Source organism: Heterocephalus glaber, unplaced genomic scaffold (assembly GCF_053883595.1).
Source record: "Heterocephalus glaber isolate CG9 unplaced genomic scaffold, H.glaber_assembly_v1.0 deba00001730, whole genome shotgun sequence".
Taxonomy (NCBI): Eukaryota; Metazoa; Chordata; class Mammalia; order Rodentia; family Bathyergidae; genus Heterocephalus; species Heterocephalus glaber.
In genome coordinates, this window is record NW_028258441.1 from 1,395,024 (window position 1) to 1,422,280 (window position 27,257).

Below are 27,257 nucleotides of genomic sequence, written 5' to 3' on the forward strand. Positions count from 1 at the left end.
CCAACCTGCACCTCTACTACAAAGCTACTGTGATAAAAACAGCATGGTACTGGCAAGAAAACAGACCTGAGGACCAGTGGAACAGATTAGAAGATGCAGAAACAACGCCAGACACACTCAGCCATCTCATCTTTGACAAAGGAGCCAAACACCCTCATTGGAGGAAAGATAGCCTCTTTTATAAATGGTGCTGGAAAAATTGGGTTTTAACTTGCCAAAGATTAAAACTAGACCTATATCTCTCACCATGCACTAAACTAAAATCAAAATGCATTCAAGATCTAAATATTAGAAGAGAAACTCTGAACCAGTTGGAACAGAGGTTAGGTAGAACCCTTGAAGACATCGGTGGAGGAAAAGATTTTATGGACAAAACCTCAGTTGCCCGTGAACTAGCACAAACAATCAACAAGTGGGATCTCTTCTTAGTAAAAGACTTCTGCACAGCAAGAGAAACCACCAGCAGTGTGAAGAGACAACCCACAATGTGGGAAAAAATCTTCACCTGCTCTTCCTCAGACAAAGGTCTACTATCTCAAATCTATAAAGAACTTTTAAAAATCAGACCTCCCAAATTTAAAGACCCAATTTGAAAATGGGCATCTGAAATGAACAGACATTGCTCAGACAAAGAAGTAGAAATAACGAATAAATCCATGAAAAAATGTTCAACATCACTGGTCATTCGAGAGATGCAAATGAAAACAAGGCTGAGATTCCACCTCACCCCAGAAAGAATGGCTGCTATCATGAAATCAACCAATAACAAAGGCTGGCGGGGCTGTGGGGAAAGAGGAACCCTGCTCCACTGCTGGTGAGAGTGTAGACCGGTGCAACCACTGTGGAAATCAGTATGGATATACCTCAAAGAACTAGGACTGGAAGTCCCATTTGACCCAGCTATTCCCCTACTGGGAATCTTCCCCAAAGAATTAAAAGAATCATACCACAGTGATATATGTGCGCCCATGTTCATAGCAGCACAGTTTGTAATAGCTAAAACTAGGAAATAGCCCAAATGCCCATCAACTGGAGACCAGATAAAGAAAATGTGGTTGTTTTTTTAAAAATAAAATTGAGTACTACTCAGCCATAAAAAATGAGAAATTAGAGACATTTTTAGCTAAGTGGATGCACATTGAGGCAATACTCTTAAGTGAAATAAATAGGACACACATGTATAAATACCGAATAGTTTCTCTGGTGTGAGAAATTGAAAGTGTAAATAAGGACTAAATGTGTAATAGGTAATGTGAAATAGGAAGAAAAGGGGCAAAGGGGAAGGAAGTGGGAGGGCTAAGGGAAAGGATAGAAGGGAATGGGATTAATATGAGAAAATGGTAAAATAGGAACAAAATCTTTGTAAATAGGGAGGAATGGAGGGGTTGAAGGGAGGGCTGGGCAAGGGTGAGAAATAAGAACCAAGAGAGACTATATAAAGGTGCAAATTTCCAATGATGAATGTCATTATATTGTATACCTAAAATGTACCAATGATTAGAATGAATAATCGATAATGCAAAATAGAAAGAAAAGGTCCAAAGGGGTAGGGGTAGTGGGAGGGGCAGGGGAAAGGAAAGAAGGGAAAGGAAAAATAATGAGAAATGAAAAAAATGGAAATAAAGTCTTTGTAAATAGGGAAGGGTGGAGGTCGTGAAGGGAGGCCCAGGAATGGGGAAAAAATAAGAACCAAGATGCATTATGTAAAGGTACAATTCCCAATGAGAAATGTAATTGTGTTGTATACCTAAAATGCACCAATAAGATAATTTAATTAAAAAAGAAGAGTATGGCCTCAATATGCATCCATTTAGCTATAAATGACTCTAGTTTCTCGTTCTTTATGACTGAGTAGTACTCCATTTTATAAAAAAACCCACATCTTCTTTATCCAGTTTCCAGCTAATGGGCACTTGGGCTGCTTCCAAGCTTTAGCTATTACAAACTGTGCTGCTATAAACATGGGTGCTCAAATATCGCTGTGGTATGATTATTTTAATTCTTTTGGGAAAATACCCAGCAGGGAAATAGCTGGTTCAAATGGGACCTCTATCCCTAGTTCTTTGAGGTATATCCATACTGATATCCACAGTGGTTGCACCAGTCTTCACTCCCACCAACAATGGAGAAGGGTTCCTTTCTCCCCACACCCCCGTCAGCATTTGTTATTGTTTGATTTCTGGATAGTAGCTATTCTTTCTGGGGTGAGGTGGAATCTCAGTGTTGTTTTCATCTGCATCTCTAGAGTGACCAGTGATGTTGAACATTTTTTCATATGTTTATTTGCTGCTTTTACTTCTTTGTCTGAGAAATGTCTGTTCATTTCAGATGCCCATTTTGAATTGGGTCTTTGAATTTGGGGGGCCTGATTTTTTTTTCAGTTCTTTATATATTCTAGATAGTAGTCCTTTGTCTGAGGTACAGCTCCTTACATTTTTTTACTACATTGTAGGTTGTCTGTTAGCTCTGTTGGTTGTTTCCTTTGCAGTGCAGAAGCTTTTCAATAAGATGAAATCCGAGTTGTTGATTTTTTCTGCTAGTTCCCGTGCTACTGAGGTTTTGCTCATAAAGCCTTTTCCTTTGTCAATATATTCAAGAGTTCTACCTAACCTATCTTCCAGAAAGTTTAGCGTTTCTGTCTTAATACTTAGATATTTAATACACTTAGATATCAGTTTAGTGCATGGTGATATATATGGTTCTAGTTTTCATCTCTGACAGGTTGAAATCCAGTTTTTCCAACACCATTTATTAAATAGGCTATCTTTCCTCCAATGACGGTGTTTGGCTCCTTTGTCAAAGATGAGGTGGCTGAACATGTCTGAAGTTGTTTTTGCACCTTCTAATCTATTCTACTGATCCTCAGGTCTCTTTCTTTGCCAGTACCATGCTGTTTTTATCACATTAGCTTTGTAGTATAGCTTCAAATTGGGTATTGTGATACCCCCGGCCATGTCTCTGTTGCCCAGAATTGCTTTTGCTATTCTAGGTCTCTTCTGATTCCAAATGAATTTTTGGATTGTTTTTACTAGCTCTGTGAAGTATATTGGAATTTCAATCAGCATTTCATTAAATGTATATAGCAGTTTTGAAAGTAAGACCATTTTCACTATATTGATTCTTCCTACCCAGGAACAAGGGTTATCTTTCCATTTTCTTATATCCTCCTCGATCTCCTTTTTCAGGATGCTGTAGTTTTCAGCATAGAGGTCTTTTGCTTCCTTTGTTAGATTGATTCCTAGATATTTCTTTTTTTTGGATGCTATTGTCAAAGAAATTGTTTCCCGAATTTCTCTCTCAATGAGTCTGCTATTTGTGTATAAGAAGGCTATTGATTTTGAGTGTTGACCTTATATCCAGCTACTGTACTGAATCTGTCAATTAAGTCCAGAAGTCTTTTGGTAGAGTTTTTTGGGTCTTCTTTGTAAAGTATCATATCATCAGCAAATAATGAGACTTTAACTTCTTCCTTTCTTATCTTTATTCCTTTTATTTCTTTCTCTTTTCTAATTGCTGTGGCTAATGTTTCCAGAACTATATTGAACAGGAGTGGTGATACTGGGCATCCTTGTCTTGTTCCTGATTTTAGCATGAAAGTTTTCAGTTTTTGACCATTTAGTATGATGTTGGCGGTTGGTTTTTCATAGATAGCCTTAATCAGGTTGAGATAAAGACCTTCTATTCTAATTTTCTGTAGGGTTTTTATCATGAATGGTTGTTGGATTTTGTCAAATGCCTTTTCTGCATGCATTGAGATGATCATATGATTTTTGTCCTTGACTCTGTTAATATAGTGTATTACATTTATTGATTTACGTATGTTGAAACATCCTTGCATCCCTGGGATAAATCCAACTTTTTCAGGGTGTGTAACCTTCTTGATGACACTCTGTATTCTGTTTGCCAGTATCTTGTTGAGGATTTTTGCATCTATGTTCATTAGGGAGATTGTCCTGTAGTTCTCTTTTTGGGTTGGGTCTTTCCCTGGTTTCAGAATCAAAGTCACACTTGCTTCCAGGAATGAGTTCGGAAGCCTTGCTTCCCTTTCAATTTCCTTGATGAGTTTAAAGAGTAATGGCATTAGTTCTTCTTTAAATGTCTTGTAGAATTCAGCAGTGAAGCCATCAGGATCTGGGCTTTTCTTTGTTGGTAAATTTTTTATTACATTTTCAATTTCACTCATTGTTATTGGGACGTTTATAATTTCTATATCTTCTTCATTTAACTTTGGCAATTCATATATATCTAGGAATCTGTCCATTTCTTCTGTGTTTTCCATTTTATTAGAGTACAGGTTCTCAAAGTAGGTATTGATGATCCTCTGGATTTCTGCTGGTTCTGTTGTGACTTCCCCTTTTTTGTTCTTAATTGCATGGATTTGAGTCTTTTCTTTCCTTTTTTTTTGATAAGGTTGTCTAAAGGTTTATCGATTTTATTTATTCTTTCAAAAAACCAACTCTTTGATTCATTAATTTTTTGTATCATTCTCTTAGTCTCCCTTGCATTGATTTCTGCTCTGATCTTTATAATTTCCTCTCTTGTGTGAGCTTTGGGTTTGTTATTCTCTTCTTTTTCTAGGAGTTTGAGGTTCTGCATTAGATTATTTATCTGAGTTCGCTCTGTTTTCCTAATATGAGCATGCACTGCTGTGAATTTCCTGCATAGAACTGCTTTCATTGTGTTCCATAGATTCCTAAATGTTGTACTGGCATTATCATTTACTTGTAGAAACTGTTTAATTTCTTCTTTAATTTCCTCTGTGACCCATTGGTTGTTCAGGAGGGTGTTATTCAATTTTCATGTGTTTGTCGGAGTTTTGCAGTTTCTCATGTTATTGATCTCCAATTTTATTGCACTGTGGTCTGAGAATATACAGGGGGTAATTTCAATTCTTTTACATTGACTTAGACATGTCCTGTGAGCTTGCATGTGGTCTATTTTCGAGAATGACCCATGTGCAGCTGAAAAGAATGTGTATTCTGATTTTGTGGGGTGGAACACTGTAAATATCTATTAAGTGCATTTGTTCAATAGCTTGATTCAGCTCTAGAATTTCATTGTTAATTTTTTATCTAGATGATCTGTCTATTTGTGATAGTGGGGTATTGAGGTCCTCCACTACAACTGTATTAGTGCTTATTTGGTTTTTCATGTCCATTAATATTTGTTTTGTATAGTAGGGGGCATTCATATTTCGTGCATATATATTTAAGATTGTCATCTCTTCCGCTTGGATTGTTCCCTTCACAAGGATGTAATGACCATCTTTGTCTCTCTTAATTAGTTTTGGTTTGAAATCTACTTTGTCTGCAAATAAGATTGCTATCCCTGCTTTTTTCTGGGTTCCTGTCTCATGGAGAGCTGTTTTCCATCCTTTTACTTTCAGTGTATGAATTTTTTTTGAGTTAGGTGTGTTTCTTTTATACAGCATATTGCTGGCTTTTGCTTCTTAATCCATTCTGTCAGTCTACTTCTTTTGATTGGTGAATTGAGGCCATTCACATTTATAGTTATAACTGAGAGATATTGACAAATCCTTGACATGATGTTTTACTGTTGTTGGCTCTTATTTCTTTCCCCCCCTTTCCCTTTAATTTCTTACCATGTCTGGTGGCTTCCCTCTGTTGAGCCTCATGGAGTTGTGACCTTCATTGCCTTTTTCTAGGATATTGCTTAGAATTGTTTGGAGTGCTGGTTTAGTGTTCTTGAAATTTCTCAGGTGTTCTTTGTCATGGAAGTATCTAATTTTCCCATCAATTTTGAAAGATAATTTTGCAGGATACAACAGTCTAGTTTGGAAGTTATTTTCTTTTAGGGCTTGAAATACTTCACTCCAGGCTCTCCTTGATTTGAGGGTTTGTGTTGAGAAGTCTGCTGTGATTCTGATAGGCTTTCCTTTATAGGTGATTTGTTTCTTTTCTCTAACTGCCTGTAGGATTTTGTTCTTCTGTTGGGTTTCTGGGATCTTGACTATTATATGTCTAGGTGTAGATTTTTTTTATCATGGCTGGGTGGAGTTCTATATGTCTTGCTTATCTGTATGTCCAATTCTCCTCCTCTGTCTGGGAAGTTTTCTACTATTACTTCTGTGAACAGTTTTTTTTACATCAATTGTACTTTCTCCTGCTTTTTTGTGGACTCCTATGAGTCTTATGTTATTCTTCTTTGTATCATCTAGCAGCTGTTGAATTGATTTCTCATGGTCCCTTACTATTTTTAAGAAATCTCTGTTTTCATGGTCCTTCACCCCAACCCTGTCTTCTATATCTGATATTGTCTTCAGATTCTCTTAATCTGCTCTGCATGCTTTCAGTGGAGTTTTTAATCTCCTGAATATCTGTTTGAATCTGTTTCATGGATTCCATTTCTTTCTTATGTTGGGCGATCATGGTTTCCATTTCTTTCTTATGCTGGGCATTCCTGGCTTCCAGCATGTTTCTGAGCTCATCTAATTTTTTTATCAGTTTCTGTTCTAGAGCCTCTAATCATGTCTTTCACTCTGCTCACCATCTCTGTAGTTATCTGGGAGATTATTTCTGCTTTGAATTTTTCTAGAGCCTCATTCATCTGTTTTGTTACTTCCTGTGCTATCAGTTCAGGGTGTCCAGATGGTTGATTATCAGACTTTTGCACCTCATTTCCCCCAGAAATTGCCTTTTGTGGGGTGGAAGTCTGGGTTTGTGACTTGCTTAAATGTCTTCTCATTTTTTTTTGGTACTGTCCCTGTTTATTTCCTGCGTTGTTATTATGAAGTTGTTTATTGTAAGTATCTTTGTTGATCTATTTAAAACGCTTATGGAATGATTGCTTCTCAGAGGTGTCTTCCAGATATAGCTGGTCTTTAGGTTTTGAGTCTCTAATGACTCTGAGGCTATCTCATTTTCATTATACCAGGAAGGAAAACTGTTCAGATCAATCACGACACCTTAGCCCAAGTCATACAATCAGCAACACCATAGCATCAAATAGCTCTTAAAGAATGACAATTTGTGGTAGTTATTAATCTATCACCCTTAGAAAATAAAGGGCCTCCTTCAAGGTGTGTCTCTGCTGTCACAATGGACAACATGGGTAGCAGTGTGCAGTTATTAGTCAGTGAGTCTCAGTAAGCTAGTCCCAGACCTGTGAGATTCAGGCCGATTTCTGGTTGCAAGTCCCAAGTTGAGCTCCCTGTCCTCCTGCCGGGTTGTACTCTGCAAGTTTCTACTGCAGGTTTCAGCTGCTTTTCCCCTGAAGAAAGTCCAGGTTCCAATGGGAGCTAATAATCCCTCCAATTTACCAGTCATGGTGGTCTGGTGTGCTTTTATTGCAGAGATTCCCTTCACTTTTCCAGTGGGCTTGTTTTCATCAGGGAGCCTGAGACAGGCACTCTCTCTGTTGTTCACTTCTGGAGCTCAGGACAATGGCTTTTGTCCCCCTGTGCCTCTGGAGTGTGTAACCAAGTAGCTGCATAGCCAAAAGGCCAGAGGCCGGGGGGTGGTGGTATTGTTGGAGGCGCCCCTGTGGCCAAGCCATCAGCTGGTGGGCCTGCCGGGGTGGGGGTGGGGGTCCTCCTCACCCTGTCCTGGTGGCTGGTGGAAAGCTAGTGGAGCAAGCCTATATTACATTTATTGATTTGCATATGTTGAACCATCCTTGCATCCTTCTAATAAAACCTACTTCATCATGATGCATGATCTTTTTGATGATTTGTTGCATTCTATTTGCCAATATCTTGTTGAGGATTTTAGTATCTGTGTTTGTTAGAGAGTGGCGTGTAGTTTTCTCTTTTTGCTGGCTCCTTGTCTGGTTTTGAAATTAGAATGATGCTGGTTTCCAGGAATGAGTTTGGAAGTACTCCTTCCCTTTCAATTTCATTAAAGAGCTTGAGGAGTATTGGCATTATGTTCTGCCTGAAGGTACTATAGAATTCAGTAGTGAATTCATCAGATCCTGGGCTTTTATTAGTTGGTAGGCTTTGTTACTAGTGCTTCAATTTTATTGCCTGTTACTGGATTGTTTAGTTTTTTTGTCTTGGTTGTTTTCGCCATTCATAAGTGTCTAGGAATCTATTCATTTCTTTCAGATTCTCCAATTTTTTTGGAGTATAATTTTCCATAATAATTACTAATGATATGGATTTCAATGGTGTCCATTGTGATTTCATCTTTTTCATTTCTCATTGCATTGATGTGGGTCTTTTCTTTAGTAAGTTTGGCTAAGGGATTTTCTATTTTGTTTAATTTTTCAAAGAACCAGCTTTTAAATCATTGATTCTTCATAGTTTTAGTCTCATTTTATTAATTTCCATTCTGATTTTTGATATTTTCTTCCTTATATTAGGTATGAGTTTGGACTGTTCTTGTTTTTCCAGTATCTTGAGGTACACTGTCAGGTTATTTATTTGAGCTTGGTCTCTTTTTCTAATGCCATGCTTCCTCAAAAATAAGAGTTAAAAATAAATCCAGAGTGGGTTCTTTTGCACGAGGGACACATGACCTCCTCCAGGGTCCCCCAGGACCTCTTGGGTTGGAGCCCTAAGGCTTCATGAGAATCAGGTTGGAAGGGGACAACCATTGTTGGGTCCATGCTGGAGCTGGAAGCTGTATTTCCCAGGCTGTCCCTGGGCAGTTTGGCTTCCAGAAAGGCTGAGCAGGGGCTGTTACCTGGACCCCGAGTCCCCTGTGGCAGCTCCAGGGGCCAGGTTGAGTCCTCAGGTTCTGACAGGCAGTCTCTGACCAGGAACCGGCCCTGCAAGTGGCTCTCACCCTGGCCGCCAGGCTGCATGTGGCCTGGCAGGTAGAGAACCAGGCTCTGGAGGTGGCGCAGCTGGAAGTTCTTGGGTTTGCTTCCCTGGACACTGGGGCACTGCTCCTGCTGGATTCCCAGCACCCCCCCCCCCGCCCCCCGTAGATGTTGGGTGGTGTGTTGGGGTGGCTGGGGTGTCCTCCTGCCCAGCTCGCTGCATGTGGTGGGGGCAGATCCTCCAGCTCCAGAGGTCCCAGTCTAGGTCTCCTCACTGTCGCCCCTGGTGGAAGAGGCCATGTTTGCTTCTTTATTAATTTTGATATAGTTCTCCATGATATATTAGTCTGGGTTGAAAATTGTTTTCTTTTAGGGATTGAAACACTTCACTGGAAGCTTTCCTGGCTTCTAAAGTTTGTGTTGAATAGTCTTCTGTAATCCTAATCGATTTAACTTTATACGTAATTTTTTTTTCTCTGACAGGTTTTAAGATTCTGTCTTTGTGTTTGTCTTCTGGGATTTTTGACTACGATGTATTGTGGGGAACTTCTTTTTTCATTGTAGTTATTTGGTGTTCTGTAAGCCCCATTATCTGTTTGTTGAATTTGTTCCCCATACTTTGATTTTTTTCTGCTGAAATTTCTGAAAATAGATTTTTTTTTATTCCATGTGTGCTGTCCTCTAATTTCTGACTTCATTTAACCTCCAGATCATATAGTAGCTGTTGGATGAATTTTTCTTGCTCTCATCATTTTAAAGGCTTCTCTGAGTAAATCACCATGTATTTCTATTTTGTCCTTGGCTTCTGAAACTCTGTCTTCACATTGGTCATTTCTGCAGTTTATAAATTCAATAGAATCATTTATCTCTGGAATTTCTGTTTGGCACCTTTTCATGGCATCTATTTTTTTTGTAAATTTATCATTCGTGTTTTGAATCATTATGGTCAGCTCTTCTAATATTTTGTTTCTCCCATAATGCTATTGGTCAGTTTGTTTGATAGTTTCACTATTTTGGGTTATGCACTCTTTGAACTTGCTGAGTTTTTTGGCTTCCGCTGTAATCATTTCACACAGTTCAGCTATCCAGCGTTTGCTTTCTTGTCCATCTGTGGCCCTTAGATCTGTTTTTGGAGAATTGGGAGTTTTTCATGGCATTTTGTTGCCTTGTGTTTTCACATTCCTGTGTGTGTGTGCGCTGAAAGTTGAACTCAAATAGAGTGAAGAGAGTTTGTTGTTGATATGAATATTTCTTTAGTCAGCTTCTGTTTTCCAGTGATGTATTCTTGACTTTACTTGTCAAGAGTTATTGTTTAATACTTCAACCTATTTAATTTAATTGGGTTGAACCTTGTCACTGTGTTATAATTTCTACTGGTGAAACAGCATCAACAGGTCCAACCATACATCAATCATAAACATTAAAACTTATTTTGATAGTTTCACTCGTTTGTCAATACCCCTAACAGACTATATTATACTGCTATTTGCAGTTCCTCTGGAATGTGGAGGGTGGAGGGAAGGACTAAAAGTAAGGGGAAAAGGAGACCGGGCCTGTCAGTAGGAAGAGAGGAAGGTAAAATAAATGTCAATAGGTGAAGAATTGACTGGAGGCCAGACTTTGAACTATAAAGCTGGGGTAAAGGGCTAATGTTGAGGGAGTTTGAGAGAGTATTTGTATGAGCAGGGGGAGGTATGTAGATGGGTGGGAGTGTGTTTAGGAGTTGAGAGGGGCTGTGAGACTGTTGGAACTTGTTAATATATTTGTAGGTAGTTTTGTTTGGATCCTCTAAGCTCAATTTTGTTAAGGATTACTCTGCTATCCCTTGAATGGTACTTTTTAATTTGGAGTGTTGGTTAATTTTTATTCTCTAATGCACTTATATAGATTCCTGTTATATTTATGGCATTAGATAGGTGGAGAGGAGTAGGGAGAAGGCAAGGAGGCAAGATAATGAGGAAGGGAGAAGAAAAAAGAACAGCAAGGGAAGAGAGTCAAAAATAGAAGAGATGAAGCATTATATAATAACCGCACAATACCAATAAAGAAACAAGAACCAGAAGAAAAGGTAAAAAGCCAAGAAGCAAACAAACAAAAAACAACCACATCACACAAAGAAGCAAGGAAACAATAACTATGCCAATGAAAAGAAAAATAAAAACCTTCACATAGTTGTTATAATATTAACCCAGAGTGTTCACACAGCTCCCTCTACATTACAGTCACTAGCTGATTGTGAATAACCAGCAGTTTTCCCCTGTGGGCCAGATGATTGCCTTGTGCTGCAATATTTTAAATGTTCAATATCACCGAGAGGAGACAATATTTACTGATCCACCTGATAAACAGATTTTGAGGGAAAAATATCAGGAAAAAAATTCTTAATATACTTCTCTGGGGGTATGGTCCCTTGTAATTACAAATTTCATGGATAGAACTCAGTCACTGATTGTGCCATTCTGGTGCCACTGGAGATGATCATAATTTATACTATCAGTAGGAATATGAAGAAATAAATGGGGAAGTAAGTAATTCCCCAGTTACACTGCCTCAGAAATACTAGTGACAGGCACAGAGATCATTAGAGTCAGAATGAATCTTCATCCAAACACCTTATTTTATTAGGCTTCCAGAGAACGACTGACTTTTTCTGATGTTATGAGGTGCTAGATCCATGACTACAAACCCAGCTCCCAGTTTCTATGTAAAAGCATCAATCCATGATAATGCCTATCCTAAAGAGTTCAGCTTTATGTTTCATTTTAGAAAGGATCTACCTCTGTAAGTAATTAGAAACTCTAACAAGATATACATCTCTCTATTTCCTGTTGTTATTCATAGTAATAAAAAACAGGCATGCCCTGAATGTTCAATAGATTTGTTTACATTGTATCCACACAATAAAACCTTTATGCACCATGAATACATATGGAAAAGGCACTTGATATGCAGCATGATTCCTTTTCCAGTCTTACTGCATAATTATATAGGCTCTTAAGATATAAATGCCTAAAATGAATTTAAATACACTAAAATATTATCACTGGTTATCTCTGAGTTGTGGTACTATACATAATTATTTATACTTTTTAGTATCTTCCAAGTTTTCTCATTGCTGAAATTTAAATTGCTGGTGGAAATGAAAAATGGCACAGGTGCTGTGAATAACAGCCTGCTATTTTCTCCAAAAGCTAGACACATAAGCTGGGCATAGTGGCACACACCTGTAATTCTAGCTAATTGGGAGGCTGGGGTGGGAGTATTGCAAGTTCAAGGCTGACCTGGACAACTAAAAAAGACCCTATCACAAAAATTAAAAACAAATTTATTGTGAACCCCTGAAACATTATCGGAAACCTCTGCAGTAGGCTCCAGTCTCCTGCCCAGTGTAGGAGATGGCCACAGCATCTTTTTATTTTCTGTTCAAAAAATAAACATGCCTTGGGCCCTATGTAATTAATTGTATTGAGCCATTTACCTTTTAGTTAGGACATCCTTTGACAACACTAGTGTCTGGAACACATCTATAGATCTATCTTTGTATCAGTGGAGATTTGATGGATTATATTTATCTTTCATAAGTAGATTTAAAAATTTTAAAATAAAAGTAACAAAAGAAAATAAAATCTAATTCAGCTTGTGGAGGTAGCTGTACTTTCCCTTTTCTGTTTATGTAATTGTGCCTTTAGGGAAAGGGGAGTACGCCTAACAGTGGCTTGTCCCTGTGGGTTATCCAATGGGCATATGTGATATGGACCTATAATGTGTCTAACTGACTTAGCTGATTATAATATTTTTTCTCTCAAAGAGCTATTTTTGACTATGGTTAGGGGAGAATGGGTGTAGTTTTTATTTAACTGCTTTGAGCTGAGAAGGGTTGATGGAGGGAAGATCACAATAGGGGCTCTCTTCAGGGAGCTAATTTAATAGGCCTTACTAAAAATCACGTTGTAATTTAGTAATTATAAACTCTCTTTATAAAGTCAATCTGGTGGATTTTGGTTAAAAAAAAAAGTCCAGCACATTTGTTGTTGATATTATCTATATGATCACCTGGAGTTTAGCAGCCTATAGCATGAATAAATAATTTTTTAAAGAAATTAGAGGATGTATAATCAAAGTATAAGTACTGAAATAAAAAAAGCAAATTGGGGAAAGAGCCATGTTTAGAAACTGTATTTAAGGGACTGAAATAGCGACTGTAACCTGTTGGCTCTTAGACTCTATTACTAATGGAGGTTATTTATAAATGTCTGATATTTTATCATAATTTTTTAATGTTAGCTGTAAAAAGATTAAAAATTTAACAATTTAAAAAAACAATTTGGCTAAAAATTTTAAAAACTCTTGTTGAGCTCTTATAAATTTTACCATAGTTTTTTTTTATTAAACTTTGTTTTTTTTTCCCATTAAGTTTATTGGTATATTTTCGGTATAAAATACAGTTACATTCATCATTGGGATCTTGTACCTTTACATGAGTATCTTGGTTCTTATTTTTTTCCCCTTCCCTTGCCCTCCCTTCCCTATTTGCAAAGACCTTGTTTCCATTTTTTTTCCTCTTCTCATATTTTTTCCTTTCCCTTTTTTCCCTTCCCCTACCCCTCACAATTCCCCTGCTCTTTTAGACCTTTTCTTCCTGTTACACAATATCAGTTATACATTTTTAAAATTACAATATTAAGATCTAGGAGACATTACCACAGATTTTACAGAATTTAAAAGGATATAGAAAGCATATTACAAAAATCTTTTTTGAAATAAATTTGACAACTTCTAAGAAGTACCTTATAGATTTTTTTTTATGGCTCATAATAGTGGTGAGCTACCAGTGTAGTTGGAAACTGCCACAAGGGGTCAGCAATTGGAGCTCTTTCTTATATCTAGCTTTATTATTATGATTTTGACTTTATATATCTTTTGGTTATATTTTTCTTTTTTTATTCATTAAGTTTATCGGTACATTTTAGGTATACATTATGATCACATTCATCATTGGGAATTTGTACCTGTACATGATATATCTTGGTTCTTGTTTTTTCCCCATTTTTCTATTGGGTGTTTAAGACCAAGTTAAGGTGAGACTTATATTAATTAAAATTAACCTCTTGTTGTCTATCAAGGTTAATTAAGTCTCTACAGGCATTACTTTGAACCCTGTATAGAGTTTTTCAGCCCTTGTCACTGTCAGCCATCAGGATGTGTCATGGCCTTGTTTGACCATGTTGTTTTCTGTGAAAGCATGGAAGATTTTTCTCTTTAGGTGACATTCCTTTGGCACACTGTTGATTTTTATCTTTTTGCTGTCCAAAAATCTCCCTGCTCAGGAGATTGGGTGACTTATTAAAGTGGTAGGATCTTGTAGAAGAGGTTTTCTCATGTCTTGGGTTGTTTGTTGACCTTGGAGGCCCAGGGCCAAAATATTGGCTGTCTTCTTAGCCTAGTTATCTTTTTAGTTTTGGTCTCTAAACTTTAGTTGTTGAACACCCAGAAGAGAAGATCAATAACATTAGCATTGTAATGGGAGTAGTGAACTTAATTATTATAATTTTATCTGGATATCAAGCACTTTGAAATATAAAATATAGTTAGAGGACTGTTATTTTTATCAATCATGGTTGTTCTAGTAGTTGAATCCCTGTAAAATGTTAACAGAAAAAAGCTTTAAATGAAGAGCTGCACATAATATTTTAGCATGAAAATCATGATGACATTATCTTTGTAACATACTTAAATGTCCACCTTTGTATAAAATAGCCATTGTTAAATGCACTCCTACCTCCACAAAAACACCAAAAAATTCTTGTCCAAATTGTTATCCTTTGATAGGATGCCATCTAAAGAAAATATATTGGCCTATAAATGTACCTGGTAGTATAAGTAGCTGGAATGTAAGAGAAAGGCAAATACCTGAATCAAAAGGAGGTTATTATCATCAACAATATATTAGAAAACCTGTACAGTCAGAAAGCATGAATACATTAGTATACCAGAAAATTAATAATAATAAGTATCACAGTTATATGAAACCTTATGCTCTTTAATTATTTTTTATCAAAAGGATCTTTTTAATAAAACCTTGTTTTTTCTCACAGAAAATTTAATCTTTTGAAGATGACAAATGTAAACATATCACAATAACGTATTTGAACTTAACCCTTTCATAATAACCAATGTAAACATATTATTATAACATATTTAAGCAATATTTATTGAAGTGTCTTATAAGGCTATGAAAACTATTGGGGTCAGTCTGTTGTAAGACTATGGAAACTCTTGAGGTCCTCCTAGTGAGCAAAGGCTGGAAAATATTTCCACAGGGCTGCTCCTTTGTTTGCCAAGGGGAGTCCTATTTAGCAGTCTCCCCAAACCTAAGGGTCTCTATTTAATTATCTTGACAAAGCTTTTTAAATAACCTATAAAAACAAGATTATAATACTTAATCATGACATCATTATGATTTGCTAGTAACCTGGGGAAAAAGAGCATTCAGTCTCTCTTTTTCTGTCTTTGTCACTCTCTCTCTCTCCCTGTCAACCTCTCTGTCTCATCTGTACTTTGTCTCTTCTCTTCTCTCTCTCCCCTCCAGGCTGACCTTGAACATACTATGTAGTCCAGGTTGATTTTGAATTCACAATCCTCCTGCCTCAAACTCCTAAGTGGTGGAATTACAGGCATGTATCAGTACACTCAGCAAGGGTAATTTCTTGGTGGGGATATAGGTCAGCAATTTTGAAAGTGCTGAGTATGTTATGCTAGTATTAAACAAGTAAATGGATGGTAAGTGGCGGAAGCCAGGTTTTTCACAGTTGGAGAATGAGGTTACAGATAAGCAAGGGAAGGGTGGTAGAATAAACCATATGTTAATGAATTAGAGTCAGAGACATCAGCAAGAACTCATATTTAATATAAATGGCCAGAAATATTTGTAGATATGTGTACATACAGATTAATACACATACACACTTATTTCTTTGCCCTGTATACTGAGTGAGCCTAAGAGAAACAGCACTTCAGTAGCGACATTCATACCTACCATCCATTTCTTAGGGTCTAATACCATTCTCTAAATAGAAGGAACCATGGCTTCTTAGATAAATAGATGCCTCCAGAGGTGGGGCAGGGAATATGCAAGATGAGCCTGGAATATTGAAAAATGGGAGAGAAGTGGTTTTTTTTTAAAAAAAAAAAGAAGAAAGGACTAAAGAAAGGAGGATGAGGGCATGTCAAAAGGACAAAGAAACCAATTTGAAAGAATTCACAACAGACAAAGCTGGAACATGCTGAATGACAACAACAACAACAACACAGTATTATATTATTACTCAATGTATAAAATAAATACTCATACATCCATGCTGACACAGATTAATGATCAAATTAATAAAAAGGGAGACCTATCTCCTGTACAAAACAATTTCAAATAAATTATATAGACAGTTGCCTCTCAAGGAGATGGGGCTTAATTTCTCTCCAGTCCTTTAGCTTGTGCTATGCTTAGTGATTCACTTCTGCCACAGATTGGATCTGGAATGTCCCCCAAAGCTTGTGGTGCTCTTGGGAGGTAGTAGAACTTTTAAGAGTTGGGGCCTCATAGAAAGAAGTTAGGTCACTGAGGGTATGCCATTGAAGAGAATATTGGGATCCCAGCCCTTTCCTCTTTTTTCTTTATGCTCCCTCATCATAAGGTGAGTGGTTTTGCCATGTGATTCTGCCATAATGTGTTCCCTCACTATAGTCCCAAAGCAATGGACCAACAAATCATTCACTGTATGTGTCAGCTTTCTTATCTCTGAGACACAATACCTGGTACCCACAACTTAAAGGAAAAGAGGTTCAATTCACTCATGGTTTTAGGAGATTCAGTTCATGGTCAGTTGGCTCCAAGGTAGGATCAGCATGGTGGAAGAATGTGATGGAGAAAAGCTGCTTAGTTCATGAGAACCAGGCAGCAGAACAGAAAACCAGTGCCAGAGAGGGAAGGGGTAAGAGACTATAGTACCCAAGGCCATACCTCCCTGATCCAAACAGATCCAACTGGAAGTGTGCTCCACCAATCTGCTAGGAGTTTCTTGATCCAATCAAGTTGACCTAATGGGATTAACAGTCACAGACTAGAACCTCCAAAACAGTGAGCCAAAATAAGTCTTTTCTAAGTTCATTAGTGTGATAGTTGTGGTGTCAACTTGAATAAGAAATGCCTAGTAGACTGATTTAGCACTGTTCTGGATGTTTCTGAATGACTTGACTTACTAAAGAAGGAAGACCCACCCTGGGTGTGGGTGGCACCAATAGGCTTGTAGCCTTGATGGAATAAAAAGAGAAAGGAAAAGGAAGTCTAACTTTTGCTTCTTTGGAAGAGCTACAGTCTTTGGACTCGGTCTCCAAGCTTCCAGTGGAGACTTTTCAGGCTTCCAGTGAAGACCCCTTGGCTTTCTGATAAGGACTTGTACAGGACTCTGTAGTGAGCTTCAGGCCTTTGACTTTTGACTGGATCCTCTGGCCCTCTACTACACAGATAGCCCTTCTAAGCCTACCTTAAAATCTATATCATATATATATATATATATATATATATATATGATCAATTTGATCATTAATCTGTGTCAGAATGGATGTATGAGCATTTATTTTATACTTTGATTGATAGGATTTTGCCACCAGGAGTGGCTCTTGAGAAACAGAATTGTAAGGCTGTATTTAATGGCTTTAGTGGTTCCTGGAGCTGGATCTCTAACTTGATGAGACCCCAAGTTGCCATAGCCTTTCATTCTGATAATGTACAGAGTACTGATATTCTGTAGTGTGAACTTTTTAAAGTAATAAGCAATGTAGATCTATTTGATTATCTTCACTTGTGAGGTGCAAAAAATTTAGTGACTCCATATACAATACTTTTGAATATTTTTGGCAAAGTGGGAAGTATACTGATACTGGCTGGCTGCTCTTGGTATCTCTGGACAAAATGGTAAAAGAAATTTATAAGCACCAGGCATTCATAAAAAAGTCTAGTTATCTAAGTGTTAAGAGAAATTAATAATGGAAAATAAGAAGCTCAAAGATTCAAATTTCTATCTCCAGGCATACATAAAGAACCTAAGTTTCTAAGTGTGTCCTGAAGGAGAATCTTCTCTCCTTTAGCTGCAGGCTGAGATTGCAGAAAACCAAACACAAGCCCTCATAATTCAATGGACTCAAATACAGCATAAGTTTAATGCTCAGCCTCACAGGGTATCTGAAATGAAAGTGAGGGCGCTGATCAGAAAAGCATGTGATCCTGTAAATTGAGATGAAAATGTTTGGGAGGACCCTAGTGAGGCTGTGAATGATGAGCTCCTAAATCCTAATGAGATTATTCCCCCAGAGGAAGAGATTTCTCCACCCTCAGTGGTGGAGACATCCCTGTGTTGGCTACTCCTCCTACAGCTGAGAAAATGAATACTATGTTTCCTGATGCAGTAACCAAGCCTGATGATGCTGACACTCCTTAGGACCTAACCTCACCACCCAATTTGGCCTCTAGGCCTATAACCAGGTTCAAATCTCAGAGGGCTCCTAAAGGTGAAGCATACAGTATGACCCACAAAGAGGTCTACTATGCTCCCTAGAAACTTCTTGAGTTTTCTCTATAAGCAGAGGTCTGAGGAACATGTGTGGGGAATGAATTTTAATGGTGTGAGATAATGGTGGCAAAAACATACACCTGGATCAGGTTGAGTTTGTCAAAATGGGCCCGTTAAGCAGAGATTCTAAATTTAATGTTGCAGCTCAAGTTGACAAAAGGTGTTACTAGTTTATTTGGCTTGTTGGCAGAAGTATGGATCAAAGATGGCCCACTGAATGATTTAGAGATGCCTAAGACACCTTGGTTTACTGTTGATGAAGGGATTCAAAGGCTCAGGGAAATGGGAATGCAGGAGTGGATTTGTCATGTTAAATCTAATCCTCCACACTGGAATGACCCAAAAAATGTACCCTTCACTAATACCTGAAGAAACAGATTCATGAGGTGAGAGCCTGCATCCCTGCAGAGCTCTGTCATTGCTCTTCCCTGTATGGCAGACCTTACAGTGGGATCTGAAGTCACTTAATTGGGAAACTTAAGGGCAATGGGCTTATTTAGATTCTGGAGTGTCAGGGGTCAAGTGGCAGCATTCAACTGCTGAAGACAAGGTGCAAGTACTTACTGTAATGGACAGCAGAAGCAAAGTAATGATCAGAAAGGTCTGATGTGTAGATTTATGGCACTGGAAGATTAGTCATGGTGTTCCCAAAAGGAAAATAAAAAGTCTACTAAATTTCTATTAGATTTATATAATTGGAAAAATTTAAGAGCAAATGAACAGAAATCTGCCTCAAATCATAGTAAGAGTCATGGCCCCTCAACCAATTTCTAGATTTGAACCAATTTACAGACTCAGAATCCCTTGAATGAAGGGGTGGCTAGATCCCCTAAGAACCCCAGTGCACCACTACAAATTTATATGGCCAATCTTTCTCCCATTCTTACTAAAAAAAAAGGACCTAAGGCCATTTACTAGGGTACATTGAGGAAAGGGAAATGATCAATATTTCAGGGAATACCAGACACTGGTTCTGAACTAATGCTGATTCCAGCAGACCCAAAATATCATTGTGGTCCTCTAGTAAGAGTAGGGGGCCTATTGAGGTCAGGTGACCAATGGAGTTTTAGCAAAGCTCTGACTCACAGTGGGTCCAGCATGTTCCTGAGTCCATCCTGTAGTTATTTTCCATTTCCAGAATGCATAAGTGGAATAGATACACTTGGTAGAATCCTCACATTGGTTACTTGACCTGTAGTGTGAGGGCTATTATGGTTGAAGAGGCCAAATGGAAGCCATTTAAAGTTGCCTCTATCTGGGAAAATAGTACATCAAAAACAGTACCACATCCCTGGGGGGATTGTTGAGATTAGTGCTACTACCAAGGACTTGAAAGATGCAGGGGTGGTGGCTCCCATCACATCCCCATTTAATTCTATTTGGCCTATGCAGAAGACAGATGGGTCTTAGAAAATGATGGTGGACTGCTGTAAACTTATTCAAGTGGTGACTCCTATTTCAGCTGCTGTACTAAATGTGGTTTCCTTGCTTGAGCAGATTAACACATTTCCTGGTACTGGTATGCAGCTATTTGGCAAATGCCTTCTTCTCCATACCTAACCATAAGGCTCCCCAGAAATAATTTGCTTTCAGCTAGCAAGGTCAATACACCTTTACTGTCCTACCTCATGGTTATATTAACTTCCCAGCCCTGTGTCACGACTTAGTTTGCAGAGAACTTGATTGTCTTTCTGTTCCATAAGGTATCACATTGAATCATTACATTGATGATATTGTGGTGACTGGATCAAGTGAGAAGGAGGTAGTAATAACTCTGGACTTGTTAGTAAAGTATCTGCATGTCAGAGGATGAGAAATAAATCCAACTAAAATTCAAAGTCCATCCACCTCAGTTAAATTTTTAGGAGTCGTGCAGAGATATCCCTTTTAAGGTGAAGGATAAATTGTTACAACTGACCCCCTCTACAGCCAAAAAGGAGGCATAACACCTAGTGGGCCTACGTGGATGTTGGAGGCAACACATTTCTGACTTAGGTATGTTACTCTAGCCTAGTGATGGCAAACCTATGGCATGTGTGGCACAGTGAGCTGTTTGTATCTTTGAAAAATCTAAAAGGTTCACCATCATCGCTCTAGTCCATTTCCTGAGTAATTTGAAAAGTTGTTAGTTTCGAGTGCAGCCCAGAACAAGAGAAGGCTCTGCAACAGGTTCAGGATGCTGTCCTGCTCTGCCACTGGGGCCATATGATTCAGCAGATTCACTGGTACAGTGTACCCTTGAGTTACAACTGGCCTCACATATGAACAACTTGAGTTACAACTGGAATTTTGGTTTTAACTTATGACCAAAGTCTTGAGTTACGACCTGAATGCTGGTCTCTCCTATGTGGAATGTCCAATGTCTAAGGACACTGAGATCTGCCTGGAATAAAGTGTGGCCTAAAATTATACAGGAGAGAGACTTTGAAGGCTGTGTAGAGAGCCCTGTGTAGAGGACCCTGCAGTTGATGACATTGTCACTACAGCAGGTTCCATAGGCTTGCATGCAGATGTTGAGGAACTGGTGGAGGAACACTCAGAGGAATTGTCTACAGAGGAACTTCAGCAACTTATGGCTAAGCAACAGAAAATGGCAGCTGAGGAGCTTTCTGAAATAAGCTCAACAATTGAGCTGAAGTATCAACAATCAGTGCAGCAAAGTTCTTCTGAAATAAAGGAAATTCTGAAAAAATGGACCACGCTACAAACATTTGTAGAGACCCATCCAGAGAAAAAGCCAATTGTTGCATTCACTAGCTTAATGACAATGTCATCTCATACTACAGAACAGTGTTAAGACAAAAACAGGCAACCTTAGACCAGTTTTCAGTTCTGAAAATGTTGAGACCTGTGGAACCAGAAGCAGGTCCTAGTGGGCAACAGACTCTCCCAAGGAAAGGACACCAGAGAGCCAGATTTCTGATGTCCTTATGGAAGGGGACTCTCCTTCCAAACAATAATCACCTTCCATTTCAGCCTCCCTCCCTGCAAGCCAAAGATGTCAACTTGAATGGTGAGTACAGTATGAAATAGTTGTTTCTGGTAAAGCAGGCACATTTTATAACTTTTTGGTGAATACACGAAAATTATAGGTGTTTCTGATAAATTACGCACATTATACAACCCCTTTTTATTATGAAAAGGTTAGTTAAAGGAAGCTTAGTGAGGTTTGGAATGCATTATGCTTACTTCTTATGGGAAATATAGTCTTGCCTTACAACCAACTTGAGTTACAACCAGCCCTCATGAATAAATTGAGTTTGTAAGCCAAGGGTCCACTGAACTTAAGGTGTCAGGGCAGATAGCGATGCTTTTTGGAGCCTCTGATAGGCCCCCATAGGTGAAGCATAGCAGAAGCTTTTAGGATTTTGGAGCAAGGCTGCCATTATCTGCAGACAACTATTCTCCCTTTGAAAAGCAGCTCCTGGCCTGCTACTGGGCCTTAGTGGAAACTGAACACTTGACCATGGGACAGCAGGTTACCATGTGTCATGAGCTGGGTATTATCTGATTCACCAAGTCATAAAGTTGGACATAAACAGCAACAGTTCATCATTAAATGGAAGTGGTATAAATGTGATGGAGCCTGAGCAGGTCCAGAGCGCACAAGTAAGTTACATGATGAAGTTGCCCAAATGCCCAGGTTCTTATTACTGCTGTATAGCCTCCTGTCTTCCAGCATGAGCCTATGGCCTCATGGCATGTACCATGTGATCAGTGGACAGAGAAAGAAAAGACTAGGTCTTGGTTTACAGATGGCTCTCCATGTTATGAAGGCACTACCTGAAAAGTGGACAGCTGCAGCACTACAGTCCCTTTCCAGGACATCCCTGAAGGACAGTGGTGAAGAGAAATCTTCACAGTGGGCAGAAGTTGAAGCAGTGCTCCTGGTCGTACATTTTTCTTGGAAGAAAAAATGGCCAGATATGACTATATTCTGATTCATTGGCTGTAGCCAATGGTTTGGCTGGACGGTCAGGCACTTGGAACATGACTGGAAAATTGGTGACGAAGATATTTGGGTAAGAGGTATGTGGATATACCTCTCCATATTGGTGAAGGATGTAAACATATTTGTGTCCAATGTAAATACTCACCGAAAATTGACCTTAGCAGAACAGAACTATAAAGTGGACAGGATGGCTCATTTCGTGGATAGCAGTCAAGCTTTTTCTCCACCCACCACTGTCATTTGCCCAATGGGCTCATGGACAAAGTGGCCGTGGTGGCAGGGATGGAAATTATGCATGGGCTCAGCAACATGAACTTCCCCTCACCAAGGCTTATCTGGCAAGAGCTACTGCTGAATACCCAATACGCCGGCAGCAGAGACCAACACTGAACCCCTGATATGTCACCATTCCCTGGGGTGATCAGCCCGCAACCTGGTGGCAGGTTGATTATATTAGACTGCTTCCATCATGGAAAGGGCAATGCTTTGTCTTTACTGGCAGAGACTTATTTCTGGGTATGAATTTGCTTTCTCTACATGTAATGCTTCTGGCAAAACTACCATCCATGGACTTACAGAATGCCTTTTCCACTGTCATGGTATTGCAAACAGCATTGCCCCTGACTAAGGAATGCATTTCACTGCCAAAGTGAGGCAATGGCCTCCCGCTCATAGAATTCACTGGTCTTGTCATGTTCCTCACTAGAAGCAGCTGGATTGATAGGTGGGATGGCCTTTTGGAGATGCAATTACAGCACCGGGTAGGTGGCAATAGCTTGCAAGGCTGGGGCAAGGTTCTTAAAAGGCTGTATGCTTTTAATCAGCATCCACTATATGGTACTATGTTTCCCATAGCTAGGATTCACAGGTCCAGGAAGCAATGGGTAGAAGTGGGAATGGTACCACTCACCATTACACCCAGTGACACACTAGCAAAATTTCTGCACCCAGTTCCTGGAACTTTATGTTCTCCTGGCCTAGAAATCTCAGTTGCACTGGGGAGAAAGCTTATACCATAACAGAAAGGGCAATAATTTCATTGAACTGGAAGCTAAGACTTCCCCATGCAGATCCTTCACGGTGCCTCCTAATATTAACATGCCATTACAGTATTAAGGTCAATGAGAAACTACAACCCAATCCAGGCAGAATGAGAAATAGCTCAAAACCTTTAAGAATGAAGATATGGGTCGCCTTGCCAGGAAAAGAACCAAGACCTGCTGAAGTGCTTACTGAAGACCAAGGGAATACAAAATGGGTAGTAGAAGGCAGTTATTAATACCAGCTATGACCACACAACCAGTTAAGAAATGAAGATTATAATTGTAAGTGTTCTCTACTTTGTTAATGTTTATGCATATGTACATATAAACATGTTTTTTTCCCTTGTAGTATAATTGTGATAGACTTAATATTGGTCCTTAAGTATTACTAAACCTATGTTATAATGTTTAATTCAAGAAACATTAGGACTAAACATCACCAAAAGAAACATTTTGCCTTCTATTCTGGGGAGGGAATTAGTGTACTTCCATTTGTACACAGGATAGTTGTACCATGTTATGCATTAATTATGAACTTGCTATTGTATCTGGAGACTTGTGTATGGTTTAAGGAAGTTTTTCTGGTCATCAAGTTGACAAGGGGTGTATTGTGATAATTGTGGTGTCAACTTGAATTAAGAAATAGTGGATTGGTTAGTGGATTGGTTTAGCACAGTTCTGATGTATCTGGATGACTGACTTACTGAAGAGAGCAGACCCACCCTGGGTGTGGGTGACACCAGCCAGTAGGCTTGTAGCCTTGACATAATAAAAAGGGAAAGAAGTCTTGCTTCTGCTTCTTTGAAGGAGCTCCAGTCTTCACCAACACTTTGGACATCAGTCTAGAGGTTTCCAGTGCAATCTTCAGCCTTCCAACGCAGACTCTTAAGCTTCCTGATGTGAACTTGAACAGGACTCTGCAGTGAGTTCCAGGCCTCTGATGTTTGACTGGATCCTTTGGCTCTCCAGTATGCAGATGGTCCCTGTAAGCCTACCTTGTAAATCCTTTTATATCATGGAACATTTATATATTAGTTCCGCTAGTGAACTCTAACTGGTACAATTACCTCCAGTATTTGTTACAGAGACAGAAAGCTGACCAACATAACTTCCAAAAAGTTGAGTATAGAATGGGAGTAAAAAATAACTTTTAGTGGAACACCTTGGCAAGCACTACCTCAGCCAGGTGATGTTGCTAACATGTAATCTTGATATGATATAATGAACAATTCACTTCAGTGGTATTCTTCCCCAAAAGCCATAACCCCAGTTGAATTATGAGAAAAATGTCAGACAAACTTAAATTGAGGGATATTCAACAAAATACTTGGCCAGTACTCTTCAAAACTGTCAAGGTCATCGAAAGAATGTAAAGTCTGAGAATCTGAGAAGGCTCAGAGGAGCCTAAGGACACAATAAGACCAAATGTGATGCATCCTGGATGGAATCCTGGAACAGAAAAAAGCCATTAGGTAAAAAACTAGTGAAGTCCAAGTAAATGTGGAGTTTGGGTAGTCATATCAATGTTGGCTCCATAATTGTGACGAGAAGTGTACCATAGTAATGTAAAATGTTAACAGTGGGGAAAAAATGGATGTAAGGATATGAGAACTTTTTTGCAAAAATTAAAAATTATTCTTTAAAAATTAAAAAATTGAAAATAAAATTTTTTAAAATTTAAAAAGCATGATGCATGTTAGATACAATGTTATATCCTGGATTGGATCTCAGGAAAAGGACATTAGTGGAAAAGCTGGTGTAATCAAATAAAGACTAAAAATTACTTAATGTACCAGGGTTGTTTTCTTAGTTCCGATAAATGTACTATGGTAATGTAAGATATTAACATTAAGGGAAATTTGATAAGGGGTGTATAAGAGCTCTGGAGAGTGAACTCAGTGTTTCACAGATGCTAGGCAAGCACTTCTATGAGAACTCCATATTTTCTTTGCCACTTTTTAGTAAATCAAGTGATTCCAAAATTTATAAACAATGTAATACAAGGAGATGAATGTACATGCAAAATGGATCAGCTTGGACCATCCTAGACAGTTTGCGTGAGGGCAGTTGATTTATTAGGGACCCTGTGGTGAGTTTCTCCCCTGACTTTACACACATCCTAACATTGGCTCTGTTGAATCATTGTGAATGTATCTCCCCAGAAAAGTGGCTGTGGCCAACAGGGGAAGCCTGGATTCTGTGGGATAGTGATGGCAAACCTTTTAGAGACTGAGTGCCCAAAATGCAACCCAAAACCCACTTATTTATTGCAAAGTGCCAATACTGCAGTTAAATCTGAACACTGAGGTTTTAGTTTAGAAAAAACTGTTATGTGACGCTCAGCTGCTGGGGAGACTTGGCTCATGTGCCAATAGAGAGAGCTCTGCATGCCTGTTGCAGCATGTGTGGCATAGGTTCGTCACCATTGCCCTAAGAAATGAGATGACCCAAATCTAGAGGACAAAACGAAAAAGGCCAACCTTCAGAACTGAAGAGAATAAGAGAGTTGGGAGAACAGGATCTGTTAATCACAGAGTTAGTTCAAAATAGAAGACAGTTAAGATTTTTTTCAAGAAATAAGGCAATGATTCTCAGCTAGACAGGGAGAGCCAGAGACCAAAGAAAATGTTGACATGATAGGTACTCCTTTTTCTCTGCCTTACCTATGGCTTACTCATGAACTCTTTTACCCATATAATCCTTGCTGCTTATTGTATTAGAGTAACAAAAACTGGCCTGAAAACCAAGTGGCTACCATGATTTACTAGGTAGGGTAGAATATACAGGGATAGGGGTAGAAAGAGATGTATCTAGGGACACAGTCACAAGACAGTTTTTCAAGCCTTTCGTTTCTGAGGGCATCTTCTCAACCAGACTGTGAGGTCTTCTGGCACAGGAATGATGCCTTATTCTCTACTCCCAACAGTTTTTGTAAATAGAAGATGCTCGAAATGCATCTGTTTGATGAATAAGGCAGGAAGCAAAAAACCTGTGCAATAGGAAAGTGTTTCTTTAAAAAAACCTATGAAGAATAATTTAATCCCAAACATGTCTTTACTTTTAGTCCCGATATTAAAAGCAATTAGAAATATTTTGATAATTCGTTTCACTCCAATTGAGAGATGGATATATTAATGTTAAATATACATTTCAGAGACTAAAAAGCCACCACCCAACTGTATAGTATGACCAGTGAAAAATGGCATGCCATATTATGTTGTTATTAGTGTTTTCATTTCAATTAGGGCAAAAAAGACAGTATGACTCTTCAAAGAGATCTGAATGGAAGATTAAATCATTCATCTAACATAGTGGTTCTTGGCTTGCCACAGCAAGTCCACGATGAGGTTTTCACCAAAGGAGAATTACAAAATATGGGACCATAATTACTTTTTTCAAAAGCCAGGTTTACTTACTTTTGCAAATTCTTGTTGCTTTAATTTTTAAGATTGTGTTTGATCTGATTTTTTCAAACTATTAAAATGTTCTCTTTTATGAGGTGATCGATGGTGATAATTTTAAAAAGTGCCTTGAGTTAACACACACACGCCCTATATTAATACCTAAAATTCTAAATATCCATGAAAACCCTGTGTCTAAAAAAACCCGTTTCCATATGTTATCTTTTTTTTTGTTTTTGGTCTGAGAAGTTACTCAGGGATTTGAGAAAGGCAATGAGAAATGTACATTTGTTGCGTACTTGCTAGACGCCAAGCTTTATATATCCATGATTCTTAGCAACCTTTACAATTTGAGTTAGGTATCCCCATATTACACATAAGGAAACAGAAGTTAACATGGAGAAATAACTTGCCCAAGGAATGTGCTCATGGAGGGAAAATCCAAGATCATCTGACTCTACAACTTGTGGTTTGTTCTGTAATATCACAACACCCACAAAGTTTCTAACACTCA

The 27,257-nt window shown here is 38.5% G+C and overlaps 1 pseudogene; it reads right to left on the reverse strand.

The window, feature by feature from the left end:
* Positions 1–4,139: 4,139 nt before the first annotated feature.
* Positions 4,140–19,977, reverse strand: LOC147821559 (uncharacterized protein C16orf90 homolog pseudogene; annotated as a pseudogene).
* Positions 19,978–27,257: the final 7,280 nt, after the last annotated feature.